Source organism: Microtus oregoni, unplaced genomic scaffold (assembly GCF_018167655.1).
Source record: "Microtus oregoni isolate MIOR12 unplaced genomic scaffold, Mior012 000040F_ref0000088, whole genome shotgun sequence".
Taxonomy (NCBI): Eukaryota; Metazoa; Chordata; class Mammalia; order Rodentia; family Cricetidae; genus Microtus; species Microtus oregoni.
The window spans coordinates 22,810,381-22,825,199 of NW_024543207.1; positions in this window are offsets into that span (position 1 = coordinate 22,810,381).

The window sequence follows — 14,819 nt, forward strand, 5'->3', positions numbered from 1 at the left end:
GTGGGAGAATCATGGCGACTACTTGACTCAGCTTCTTTCTCCCAGCATTCTGTTCTGTTTACTCTGCCTACCTAATTTTCTGTCCTATTAAAGGGCCAGGGCAGTCTCTTTATTTAACCAATGAAATTAACACAAAACAGAAGACTCTCCCCCATCACTGCATGTTGGTTTCCTAGCCACTCAGACCTGAACAATCACACAAAAACTTTACTAAACACTGTTGACCAATGGCTCAGGCATATTTCTAACTAGCTCTTACATCTTAAATTAACCCATTTCTATTCATCTATATATTACCATGAGGCTGTGGCCTACTGGTAAGACTCCAGCATATTTCCCCTTTGGCAGCTACATGGCATCTCCTTGGCTCTGCCTTCTTTCTCCCTGCATTCAGATTAGTTTTCCTGCCTACCTACATTCTGCCCTGCCATAAGCCAAAGCAGCTTCTTTTATGAACAAATAGTAGTAAAATATATTCACAGAGGGGAATTCCACATCAGACTCAGCTACTGTTCCATACCTGCCTGTGTGCTGCCATGTTCCCTGCCATGATGTTCATGAACCCTCTAAAATTGCAAGCCCCCACTTAAATGCTTTCTTTATAAGTTGCCTTGATTATGGTGTTTCTCCATAGCAATAGCACAGTAACTAAGATACTTCTCTAAACAGCGTCACCACCTGGGGACCAAGTGTTCAAGTAAATGGGCCTGTGGAGAACATTTCTCATTCAAAGTACCATTGAACCTCAAAACTTTCTGAAATAGAGGTGATCTGGGCTACCTTCATTTGCTAACCCAGACCTTATACCATTCTGCATAAGTAAGCCCTAGAGGTCAAAGGCCTGGGACCTACACCTCTGCTTTTTACAGCTTGCCTGTGTGATCCCTTAGGTCTGTTTGCCTACCCCCATGCAGCCTGTGGACTAGTGTGTGTGTGTGTGTGTGTGTGTGTGTGTGTGTGTGTGTTTGTGTGCGCGCGCACCTATGTCTGTGTGTGTGTGTGTGTGTGTGTGTGTGTACATCTATGTCTCTGTATGTGTGCCTATGTCTCTGTGTGTGTCTGTGAGGGTGTCTGTGAGGGTATGTGTGTGTATGTGTGTGATCAGATGCCTGCCTAGCAGCCTGAGTGCTGGGGAATAAGGGATGACTTACCTATCTACAGCTCTTCACAGTCTCTTCAACCTCCCAGCCTCCCATGACTTTCTTTCTTTCCTGGCATAGGAGTTTGGACATCATACTCTTGCAAGCATCTTTCTCTGCAATCTGATTTTACATTTGACGTTGTATCTGACTTTGGTAAGTAACCTTTATCAAAACAAAAGAATTTACTCTGAAGCCAGGAAGGCTGAGTCCGACTTTGGTTTCTGTTTTTAATCATGAGTTGATGTGGAACTTTTTCAAACCTTTGGAAATTACTGGTTGTTCACATGCAGTTGTGAGATTTAATGGATTCCATCTGCCCTTTACTGCACATGCACCCAACACCATCTTAGCAGCTACGGCACCAGGAGCCTGACACTGGCACAAGTCTATCCATGTCATGCAGAGTTCATCGATTTTACCAGCATTCATTTGGTTGTGGGTTTAGTTTCTGCAGTTTTATCACATGTGTAGATCTGTGTAACCATTGCCCCAGTCAGGGTACATACAGAACATTCCAATAAATCCTTTTATAGCCATGGTCACATGCCTCCTGGCCCACAACCTCTGTGAATCATGAGGATCATTAGAGTCTTTTCAAGGTTTATCAATGGAAGCCCAGAATATGGACCTACTGGAACTGGCTGAATCTTATTCAGAATGATTCTCTCGAAATCCATCTAAATTGTTGTATATATGACTATCTTACTCATTTTTATTACTAAATAATATTCCATGCCATGGCTGTATCATTAGTGTGTTTAGCTATACATACAATAAGAGATATATGTGCTGTTTCCAGTTTAGAACAAGTATAGTTAAAGTCTGCTTTTAAAATTCACATAAAGTTGTGGGGTGGGGGTGGGGGGATGCGCGTGTGTGTAAATAAGTTTCATTTATCTTGGGGGAAAAAAAGACCAAGAGCGCAATTACTCGTGACTATATGGTAAACACACGTGTAGTTTTATAGGGAGTTGACTAAGTTTTCCAGAGTAGCTGTGACATTTATGTTCCGACAAGGAATATGTGAGAGATTCCCTTTCTTCATGTCCTTACCATCATGTTTGTCTGCTTGGTTGGTTGGTGTCGGTTGGGGTGTCTTTTGTTACTGTTTGGGCCGTTACAGTGAGTGTATAGTAAACTCTTTCTAGTTGACATCATGCTCTTGGTTGGTGATACCAAACACCTTCTCCAGGCATTTATTGTCATCTGTATCTATTTCAGTGAAACATCTGTGTTTGCTCTTTGCCCATTTCCCCTTATTATTACTTAGAATACTGAATACATGGTAAGTACTACATAATGCAGTAATGAGAAAATTGACAAGAAACAAGTGTATGCATGTTCAGTTCAGATAGCATCTCTCCTGCTCCTCTCCTCCCTCCATCTCCTCACCCCTTCTTTCTGCCCTGGTCATTTCCCTTTCCCTTTTCAGCTCATGTGTTCTGTTGCCCTCCTGAGCCCTCTCCCTTAAAGTCTTCTCCTTCTGCTCCAGTCTTCTGCTTTCGCCCATTTTCTAATCTGTTTTCGTTTTCACAGTTGAGTTGTGAGAATGAGCCCACAGTGCCTAAAACATTCACCACTTGGCCTTGAACAACAACAAAAATGCCAACTTATGGTTTACAACATTGTTACAGACTTAAGGCCAGGATTGGGTGCTGCTGTCTTTGCTGCTCTCATCCAATTTAACTCTCCTATTTTGCATGAGTAAATTTCTTTTCTCAGAATGGCCACCAGGGTCTTTTCAACCTTGTTCTCCAACAATTGCAAGATATAATACTACAAATTGCCCTCCTTCCCCAAATTCAACCCATGATTCCCTTTAAAATTAGTGTAAGAATATTTTCCTGGGTACTGCAGAAATAGCTCAGTGGGTAAATCACTTGCCTAGCAAGCATGGGGACCTAAGTTTGAATCACCATGTGACTGAGTTCATCCATCTTGTATTCTTGCTGAGGCTCTTCCAGATTTAACTAGAATCTGGTTTCCTTAATGGAGAATCCCATGGAAAACAATCTAACTCTATGCTAGGAATCAAAGGTCAGGATGTCCTAGCTAATTTATCTTAGCTTTTGTTAAAACTGCCCGTTTCTGCAGGACCCCCTCCAGCTAACCCACTTATCTTAGCTGTCAGTTTGTGCAGAACCCCCTCCAACTAACCACTTATCTTAGCTTCTGTTAAAACTGTTTTTTCAAACTGTTTGCTTTTGCCAAGTCCCCTGTGACTGCTGGGTAGGGGTGGGGGGATGCCAGGACCTGGTTTCTCATGTTCTGAACATTCAGGGCCATACCTAGGTTCCCCTCTCACCCCACCCACCAACACCTGAGTGTTGTCACAGCTGGTTTGAATAAAGGCTTTGAATTGGTTGTATACTGTGTGTAAATGGTCATTTCTGGTGAGCTACGGAACTCGCAGAAAACCAGGACAATAACATGTACCTCTCTCTAATCCCAGTGTTCCTCCTGGGAGATAGAAGGCAGAGACCAGAGAATTTCCAGAAGCTCAAAGGCCATCTAATCTGCTCTATACAGTGTAGGAACAATAAGAAACCATGTCTCAGACGAGGTAGAAGATGAGGACTGACACCAAGGTTGTCCTCTGATTTCCACATGTGCATCACAACACACATCATGTAACCACACTCACATACAAGCATCATACGCACACACATAAATACATACATAAATTAATAAATAAATAAATGTTATTGTCCAAAGGATGGTGCAGGAGAATTGTATACATTTTGTCAATTATGTTTTAAATAAATGCTGATTGGCCAGTAGACAGGCAGGAAGTCTAGGCAGGACAACCAGACAGGAAGTAGAGGCAGGGTAAGGAGAACAGGAGAATTCAGAGAAGGAGGAAGCCCATTGCTCTGCAGTCCTGCCCAGAAGGAAGATGTGACCTGCACCACCGAAAAAGGTAACGAGCCATGTGGCTAACATAGATAAGAATAATGGGTTAATATAAGTTATAAGAGCTAATATGAAGCCTGAGCTAATGGGCCAATCAGTTTATAACTTATGGAGACCTCTGTGTGATTTTCTTTGGGGCTTACTGGCTGTGGGAACTGGGAAGGACAGAAACCCCAAAAAGCAGGCCCTCATATTACAAAAGGACAAGGATGATACATTTTTAGTCACTGCATATAATTGATGATCACTTCAAGAATTATTCCTTTTCTCCCTCAAATATCAGGAATAAATAGCACCAAACGATCTCGGTCCCTAACCCTACAGAATTTTTAGATGAGTGAGAAACAACATACACAGAAACCAACAGCCACAGTGAAGTGTGAAACCAAAGAGACCTACAGAAAGATAGGCAGCGGAACAGATGATGATGTTTGAAAGATAACCAGAGCTGACCTGAGAGTAAGGGGTGGGGTCAGCAACAAAGAAGCTTTTCCAAGCACAGGAGGTGGGTCCAACAGGCTGTAGGAACCACCTAAAGAGTGAGAGAAGCTGACTCCCCTGCTGTTCATCTCCCTTGCCTCAGGAAGAATCATAAAGTGACAGGTGCCTCAGAACAACTTATAGCCTGTGCAGCTTCACCGGTTGGTTGCATTCATTTCACTTATTTAAAATGGATAGCACACTCAAAGTTATTCCAGGTCATAGAGATTCAGAGACAAGCAATCCAAGGTGCACCTGTTCTACTTCATTATGACAAAAGGAGATGCACCCAGAAAGGGACAATTCATAGAAGACGGTATCTGACAAACAGGTTAGTTGGTGCTGTGGAGAAATACTGAGAAAAGGTACCAAGCCATGTGGTTAAACATAGATAAGAAATTTAAGTATGAGTTAGCTAATAACAAGCCTGAGCTAAAGGCCAAACATTTATAATTCATATTCAGCCTCTGAGCTGGTTATTTGGGACCGGGCAGTCAAGACAGGGAAATGACTATTTACAAATGGCTTCCACATGTGGCCAAAATTTCCACATAAACCCTGACAAAGCTTTTAAAATGATTCTAGACACACAAGAATGGAGTCAACAGGACTTCGCGGTAGCTGCCTTTCTCCAGTGGATTTTGTTTGCGGGCAGCGAGGAGAGGCACAGCTTCTTTAAGAGATGACTGTCTGGCTCAGTGTTAGTGGGAAAATAGGCAGCTCTTTTAAGAGGCACTACTACCATCACTTATATGGTGTTTATGAGCAGCTGGTGGCACACTACTTAGTGGTGGGGTGGACCTAGAAACTTCCCAGAGTTGAGGCAATGAACATGGCTCCCAGAGCTGTCAGTAAACATGTCTCAACCATGAGGCTAGACTCTCAGGAAACCAAAGTGGAGAAGCCAGTACCAGCATGTCATGATCTAAGTTTATAGATTCAGATGAGAAGAGCCTCTCACAGGGTCATGGTGTGTTTAAAAATATGCATAGATGAGAGAGAAAAAGAGAGAAGGAGGAGGAGGAGAAAAGAAGAAGAAGAAGAAGAAGAAGAAGAAGAAGAAGAAGAAGAGAAAAAGAAAAAGAAGAAGAAGAAAAAGAAGAAAAAAGAATATATACAGTCTTGGATTAAAAAATAGAGTTTTAAAATAAAGTCCTTAAAGAGAAATAGAATAATAAAAATATATAATAAGTCACATAAAGGTGGAAGATACTCAGAGTCTAGATACTTTATGTTATTGTGTTGTCTTTAAATTTTTTGACTGCTAGTGAATGAATGATAACTGTTGAGAGACCTTTGATTATGAAAGCTGTTAGATTAAGCCAACCTATAATTTAAAAAAATCTTGACTTCAAAATTTAAGTCAAAAGAGATATTACTTGGGGAAGGAGGTACTGCTTTTATTTATATAGGAAATGAGAAGCAGTGAATTCATTCTGGCTTAAGAAAAAACAGATTTGTTTGAGGAAGAACACATGAAAAAAAAATTCTGATCAGTAGTTCCAGGACAGGCTCCAAAACCACAGAGAAACCCTGTCTCGAAAAACCAAAAAAAAAAAAAAATTCTGATCAGAAAGGATGGCAGAGATGATGCTCCAACATTTTAGGGCACCTTTGTTACAGTTTCCTCTGAGTTCTACATCCAGAACAGCTGAGATGATCAAGGCTCACAGACTACTCCATTCAGTACTTGACCATACTCATAAATTATCTCAGGGTCCCCCAAAGATTACAGGTCCCCCAATCAACAGGAAGTAGTTTAGAGAACTATGCCCATATTCCCAAATGTTTTTCATTGCTTAGGGTGGTTGGTTACAAGTTGCTCTGGATAATGGTCAGGAAAAAAGCTAAACAAAGGAGATTAGATTCAGGAATCTTGTTCTGAAAAAAAAGGGGGGTGATATAGAAATAAAAGGACAAAGCGGTAGATTATTGAATCTATTTTAATCTAAAAAAACTAATAATCTTACATATTTTACATTAGTAGATTTTGGTTTATTAATACAAATTCAAAGTTAATTTTGTTATACGTATGCATATTTCTATTATTGTTTAGGGTATTATGTTTATGCAGCTCATTAAAATATAATATATAGTTAAGAAAATCAGGTTAATAGTCATCTATAATAGCAAACTTACAGTCATATTAGGTTTTCAAAGTAATACAGAGATATATTTCAGATAGATAGGTAACCTTCAAACACTTTGAAGGCTTACAGAATATGGCATTTAATGTTTAATAATCTAAGGCTTTGCATGACAGTGAGATACATCTGCTCCTGGCAGCACTAATCTACTTCAAAGAAGATGATGGATATCAAAGAAATCGCATGTAGAGTTTACTTTCTTTGTGGCAAAAGTTAGCCACTAGACAAGAAATTGCCCTTGCCTTGACTGTTGTTGTCCAATTTGGACAGGCAGAACACAAAAGAAGTGACTGCTGAACTTTGCCAAAACAAGGTAGGACAGTCCTTCAAAACTCCTGCTTCACAGAAAAGTCTGTCAGATATTCTATGTCTGTAGGCCAAAGATGGGTGCCTCGACATTGCAGAGGAACTTTGGGTGACTGTCCAGACTAGCTTTATCCCTGTTATGAGGTTACATTTCATTCTTCTAGGATCTTTGATGGGGTTGAAGAGTAAATGGTTATAATTATAGTTTTCCTTAGTTATAACAAAAAGTAAATTAGATATAAAACTTTAGATTCAACCAAGATAATATAGATAATTAAGTTTTTTTTCTAATTTTGCCAACTACAAATAGACTGGATATTATTACTGTAATTCCTACTTAATAACTGTTTTTGTTGTATATAGTTTTACTATATTATGGTTAAAACCTTTGTTTTTAATTAGACAAAAAGGGGAAATACTGTAAAACAACCCTTTCTACACTATGAATTTACTTTCATTTGCTATCAAAAAGCTGATTGACTGATATTTGGGCAGAAAGAGATTGAGCACAAGAGACAGACTAGGAAATTTTAGGGAGGAGGAAGGATGAAGTCAAAGAGTCTCTGGCAAATGCAGAGAAGCAAGATGAGAATGCCATACCAAGAAAAGGTACCAAGTCATGTGAATAAATATAGATAAGAATTATAAATTAATTTAAGAGTTTGCTTAACAAGCCTGAGCTATTGGCTGAACATTTACAATTCATATTCAGTCTCTGAGTTGGTTATTTGTGTCCAGGCAGTCGGGACAGGGAAAAATCTGTTTACAGTTGGTATCAACCCAAAGGACATGTTCATGGTCACTGATCTGACTAGCATGGACACTGGATTATCTATGTGTATTAGTTACTGATCTCATTGCTCTGACAAAATGCCTGATGAAAGCAACTTTAAGAAGAAGAGGCGGGCTTGTTTTGGCTTCCAGTTGGAGGATACAGTCCATAGTAATAGGAAGACATGGCAGCAGGAGCTTGAAGAAGCTAATCACATGTACCTACAGAGACAGAGGGAGAGGGAGAGCAGGTGAGGTTGGTAGGGAAAGGGAGGATAGAGGGCAAACTGGAAAGGAATGGATGTATAAACACTAAATAAAATATTCAATTTAAAATTTGATGTGCCAGATTAAGTCTACTTGACTTCAGAGCTGAAAAAATGAACTAGAAAAGTCTGAGGCTTGATCAAGAGGAAGTGGTAATGGGTTAAAGAAGTCAGCTTCTAAAATGTGTAGACAAAGGGGAAGTGGCTGGCCACTCCTCCTACAGAGCTTATTTTGAGATAAAGGATCAAACTATCTGGTCAAAACACAGTGAAAGTACAACTCAAGGTCAGGTCCTAAATGTTTCTGGTAAGGAAAATAATGCTCTTTATTTACCTGCACAACTATTGTGTGCTCAGTGTCTGTCACAAAATGTGTAGAAAAGCAAAAACATATGGAAGGAGGGAGAATTAGATAGGTGCCACATCATCATAACAGACAGATCACTGTGCCTACCTCAAGGGGTCAGAGAAAGGCGGGGATGCGTTGCTGAAGAACTGGGAGCAGAGCAGTGACTCTGACATGGCGTGGTGAGACAGCGAATAGAAAAGAATTAGACTCAGGTGGCTGTCAAAGAAAGAGAAGGAAAAATCTACCAGGTCCATAGAATGAGCAAGGAAGTTTTCCAAGTGGAACTCAAGGTGGGCACAGCTGTCCTGTGCAAGGAGAGGGTGGGAGCAGAGAACAGGAGCTGAAGAGAGGAGGCCCAGCCATACTGACTGTAGTGTGAAGAACAAGCTCTTGGATTAGCCTCCCAAGACTCTGAAAGAAGATTGGATGTGTGACACACACACACACACACACACACACACACACACACACTTGCTTGCACGTGTTCTTCTTAGCCACCAAAAAAGAGGAATATCTGCTTATAATAGGTATTTCTTCAAAATTGCTCGTACCTATTAGCAAAAAGAAGCACCAAGAAATGGCCATTTTAAAGACTTGGGAATGATTTCTGGCTTGAAGATATATACAATCATAAATGAAAACCAAAAAATGTGCAAAAATAAAAAAGCACACCTGAGAATTCACATCCCCTTTGCCTTCTGCCGGGACCAGACAAAGGATGAAGGAGGAAAGTGAAGAACTGTTGAAAGGGCCTCTCCTGGGTCCAAGGAAATGAAAAGAAAGCTTGTTACGAATTGTGCAAAATAATCATTCTAGAAGGAACCAACCTTGAAGTTAAAATGAGGCTGAACTCAGAAAGACCACGCTCAGCGCTCAAGGCTAAGTACACTTCTTTCTGTGCTTTGCATCCACAATAGTGTGCTATAATTACAGACACAGAGAGAGAGAGAGGTTCAGAACAGCACTTATCTGCAGAGCAGGTAGGGTCAAGTAAGGCTTTTGGGTTCTCTGGCCAGATTAGCAATGATCAAAATGATCCTAAATCCAGGCACTTTAGGGAAGGAATTTGGATACTAATATGTTCTTATTTAATACAGAAGAGAATAAATTCTATAGATGGTGATTCGGGTGGGGGTGTTAGCTTAGCCTTTAATAGTTAAGTCATTTCTCTAGCCCTAAAAGGTGAGTTTTTGTTTGTTTGTTTCAAATCCTGCTCATTCTTTGCATATGAGACTCATAGCTGTGGTAGTTTGAATGTAATTGATCCCCATAAGATCATATAGAGTGGCACTATTAGGAGGTGTGGCCTTGTTGGAGGAAGTGTGTCACTGTGCAGGTGGGCTTTGAAGTTGTCTATGCTCAAGCTGTCACCTGCAGAAAAAGACCTAGCATCTTCTCCACTCTCGGTGCCTTCTCCAGCACCACGTCTGTCTGCACACCACACCACGCCACACCATGATGACAATGGACTAAAGCCCTGAAACAGGAAGCCTCCCCGATGATATGTTTCTCCTTTAGAAGAGTTGCGGTGGTTGTGATGTCTCTTCACAGCAAGAGTGAACCTAATTAAGACAATAGCTTTTATACAAAAACTCAACAAAATAGTAATAGGAAAAGAATAGCATTTGCAATCAACTCCACCTGTCCCATGATCCATCTTGGCTGTGTAAAGATTTAGATCCTGGGAAATCCATCCTAGCATTTGTTTTGGGATGATTGTTTGAGCATCTTCTCAAATTAAACATTTCATTTGGGAGGGCTTATAGCATAAGATGCCACTGGAAGCATCTTTCACGAGTCCTTTGTCCCAAGTTCTACAAAAGCACAACTCAGTATTGGAACCATGACACTGACACAGTCATTTTAGATGAGCAGATGAGAAAAAGGCCCTTTGACTGTGGAGAACCTTCACCAAAGCCTAATATCTATCTGCCTGTACTAACACTAAGCTGATGTGAAGATCTGAAAAGCACTCTACTTTCAAAAGCAAGGAATAGACTTCTAGCCATTGTATTACTAGCTCCTTCATTCTACCAGCCCTAGAAAGTATTTCTTCTCACTTCCTTAGCATTTGGACAGGCAATTAGACATACTCCATAATGCCATTGGTACCTTCTGATGAAATAAAACAAATCTTAGGCACACTTGAACTCAGCAGCTGGGTCACATGTGGCTCTCCTGCTCATCCACCTCTTGTTGATACCTTACCCAATGTTGCAAGAAATGATGCTTCACTCCTTGAGGAATAAATCTAGGCACTGCATTATGCTGGACATGGTTCTCGGATCCCAAGAGAAACAGACTGGGCTGGGCATGCTCATCTGTATGCCAGGACTCAGCAGAGGAAGAGGAAGAAAGGCCAGGAGACCAAAGCCATCCTCACCTCCATAGTGAGATAGAGACAAGCTACACCCTTCCATCTCGGGGGGGGGGGAATAAACTGGTACAAATTCTCCTACTAATAGAAGAAAAGAAAAGCTCCTTCTATAGCAATCTTCAGTGATGTGCAGGAAGAAAAAACTGCCATCAAGTGTTCTATGCTATGTATCTTGCTCAAAAACTGGCTCCTACTTAGGTGCAAGAGCATAAAAGTAAAAATTCTGATGTGCTCTTTTATACATTATCCTACATAAGCCATGTGACACCCTCCATGTCACTGGAGAGAGGCTGTGGCTGGCCCTTGCTCTGCTGTGGTTGTCTGAGTGGCTGCTGAGTGGCATTCACTGCTGTGACTGACCCACAAGTCACCCCCTCCTTCCCGTGACAGCCGGTGTCACTTGGCCACCTTAATCAAAACTCGAAATAAACTCAAAGCCAATTTGGCTCTTTCTCCACCCCTCAGGACAAAACTCAGTTATCTCAATAGAGCAGTTTATCCTTTGGGATATGAAAATTAAACCTCGGTTTGTCAGTGTGGTTGTTATGTGCCATTAGAAAATCATGCAAATACTTTAATACCTTTCATTGCAATTTGAAAAGTTTTGGAGGAAAATACCCAGCTGCAAGCAGGCTAATAAGCTAGATGAGCTTGCTATTTTTGGTTTGGCTTCATTTTTCCCAGGAAATTCTCTTTTAGACTGATTGTGAGCGTCTGCATTGACAGAGACATGTCTCCCAGTTCTTCCATGTCTGCTTGTGGGATCCATCCACACGTGTGTTGTTACTGTGGGTTATCACATTACATTTACATGCACACATGTTTAAGTATTTATACGTCCTATATCTTCATGGAAGATGTGACATAAATGTAATTTTTGAAAATTGCAAATAAACAGGCAGGAATGGTAAGTGACATCAGAGAGAAACTGTCCCCTGCTGTGCACTGCTGGACAGGTGTGGCAGAAGATTCCCAGAACTGCAAGCTTAGCCTGAGTTCAGTTCCTGCTCTGTACACAATTTCCTTGGGAGGGTTAAAAGTGCCACTTACGAAGGGCCTGCCTGGCACACAGTGACTTAGCAACAGAAGTGGTTGTAATTACAGTGAAAACAGTGCTCAGAAGCCAGGAAACACAAGCTGTCTGTTAGGGACTCTTTGAAGTACAAGGGAGGGCGAGGGAGCAGAATGGATGGCTGACGTCAAGCTGCCCATGAGCACTGCTCTCTATCACGCGAAGCAGAGAAAGGCTTCTGTCTGCTGGTGACGTGGAGCTTTCCCTGGCTAAGCCAAGGGCCCGGTGCTCTCGTCAGGGTGCCGCTGCAATAAACAAGAAACCCACACAGACTAAAGAGGTAGAAAGGTGCCCAGCAATCATCCCCTCCTTAGCTGCAATGGACAGCTAAGGATATGTCCAAGATTCAGCGTAGATGCCCTCCAATAGTACCAAATCCTACACTGGCCATGGTTTCTCACATATATATGTTCAGAAATACACACCAACCTATGATAATGTTTAGCTTATAATTTAAACCTAGTAAAACATGGACAGTAACTATGAATATAATAGAACAATTATAGAAATGAATTACAATAGAAGTTACTTAGAACATAATTTGTTTGTTTCTACCGTTTCCAGGGTTAGGGCTCAGGAGGAAGCTTTGGGTTTTCATCCCTGCTCACCGTGAAAGTCAACCATACCCTTCCCAGCTTTACTACACAAACCCCACCTGCTCGTTCCGTCCAGCACAACTCCTGTGCTTATTCAGGCAACTTTCACCACTACGATTTCCTCCCACCAAGGAAAACATTAATCCAAAGGCATTTTTTTAACTACATATCAGCACCCATTCCCACGACTGATGTTAGCAACCCGAGGTCCTCAGCCTTCTTAACTAAATTGACACTGAGAATAAGTCTGATGTAAACCCAGCAAAAAGAGCACACAGCCTGATGGACAAACCACAGCGGCAATTCCCTAAAGGAGAACAGTGCTGCTACTTTGCATTTAGACGTGTGACCTCACGCAGAGAGGAGGAGTGTGTGTGTGTGTGTGGGGGGGGATTCACATCTGTTCTTGGGTCAGACAGACCTTGGCCTTCCTCCTCAAAAATACCAAGTCATCATGGCTAGATGAGCTGGAGAGATACATTGGATGGCAGAGTATGCCATGATCCGTATTCTAACTCTGAACTACAACTGCAAGGGAAGGGCTTAAAGCGGTGGTTCTCAGCCTTCCTAACGTTGTGACTCTTTTATATACAGTTCCTCATGCTGTGACCCCCAGCCATAAAATTATTTCCACTTCATAACTGTAATTTTGTTACTGTTATGAATCATAATGTAAATATCTGTGTTTTCCGATAGTCTGAGGAGACCCCTGTGAAAGGGCCTCTTGTCCCCCAAGGGAGTCACACAGTTTGAAAAACACTGGTTTAAAGGACCCAGGGGAGGTCATAGATACTGCTTTCAATACGGTACCTCACTGCTCACAGATCCTCTCAGTGCTGGGGACTGGTCCAGTCTGAAAACTGTGACAAGGGACAGTAATTCCTGAGCTCAGCCCAGAGGCTATCCAGAAAATGTGTCTTTACAATGACAGAAACAAGAGAGCACTGTAATGATATTTAAACCATGTAGAATATATCCATTTATGGTTATGAAAGCAATGAATGTCTGAATGTCTGTTAAAAAAACTGGAAGGAAAATAAGCTCAGTAATAAAACCATGCAGCTGTCATCCATCATGTTCTGATGCGGAGACGGCCACTGCTTCCCATCTGTTCTCCACACAGGCGTCTCTGTGTGTATATGTTATATGTATATGTTATATGTATATGTATATTGCAAAATTCAGAACATATGATGTCAGAAAATTAAATCTAATTAAAACAATTTTAATGGGTCAGCCACACGGCTCAGTGAGTAAAGGTGCTTGCAGCCAGGCCTGACTACCTAAGTTTCCAACCTTGGGACCTACATTACAGAAGGAGAAAAACAGTTGCTACACATGTGTGCTCCCACATATCAGTTTAAATCAATATAGTTTAATTTTTTAAGATAATATGGTATATCTAAGTATATACAGTGCTTTATTCATGTAACAAATATATGATGTATTATTTTTCAGATGCTTCAATATACTTTAAGAATGTTATTTTTCCAGCCTGGTCAACAAAGCAAGTTCCAGGACAGCCAGGATTATTATATAAATAAACCTTGTCTTGAAAAAACAAAAAAATAATAATAAAATTAAAAAATAAATAAAGACTATTATTTTCAATGTCTGCAAACTTCTCCTCCTTAAACATATCTTCATAATCTGTTTTTTTCTTTCTTTTTAGAATACATAATTCTAGAATGAGTCTTGTCTAAGCATCACTATTGTCATGGGCCAGTGATTAACCATTTTTAGGATTTGGGAATCCGCTGCTATGGGCCTGACAGACTCAGACCAGTGGGTCACCTGCCACAGCTAGACTACGGGTGTTTTCCTCCTGAAAGCATCAGTCCTGGGCCACAGTGGGGGTGGGGGACCACACACTCTTTTTTAATTGCCAACTTTCCAGAAAAGAACCATCTCATTATTTTACCCATAATTTCTTTTCATTACTACTGGGAACGTTTTCAAAAAATGAGCGGCCACTATTTTTCTGTCCAGTTGCAGCTTATTTCAAGTGTTTGATGATCTTCTACTGGAATCTTGTGAGAGCCAAAGTTATGTTTTAAGTTTTAATTACTGTGCCTAAGAGATCCATGGAACAAAAATGCAGGAAATACATCAGGACGTGAGCTTGTCCCCGATTGGACCTGATGGGAAACAGGATGGCCTCATGGGGTTGCCATCCTAAGCCTCTGTAAGATGTGACTTGTTGCCATTTTCTGGGAATCCAGGAGTGGACCTGGCCAGAGTCCACCATCCTGGCTGCTATTTAATTACAGCTAGCTTCAAATTTGACTCAAAACTGTGGTAGTGATCTTTTTCTCACCCAGTGTGATTAACAATTTTATTATTGATTTATATGAATTTACTATATAATAAGGACTTAATCATGTATCATTTGCATCAGAA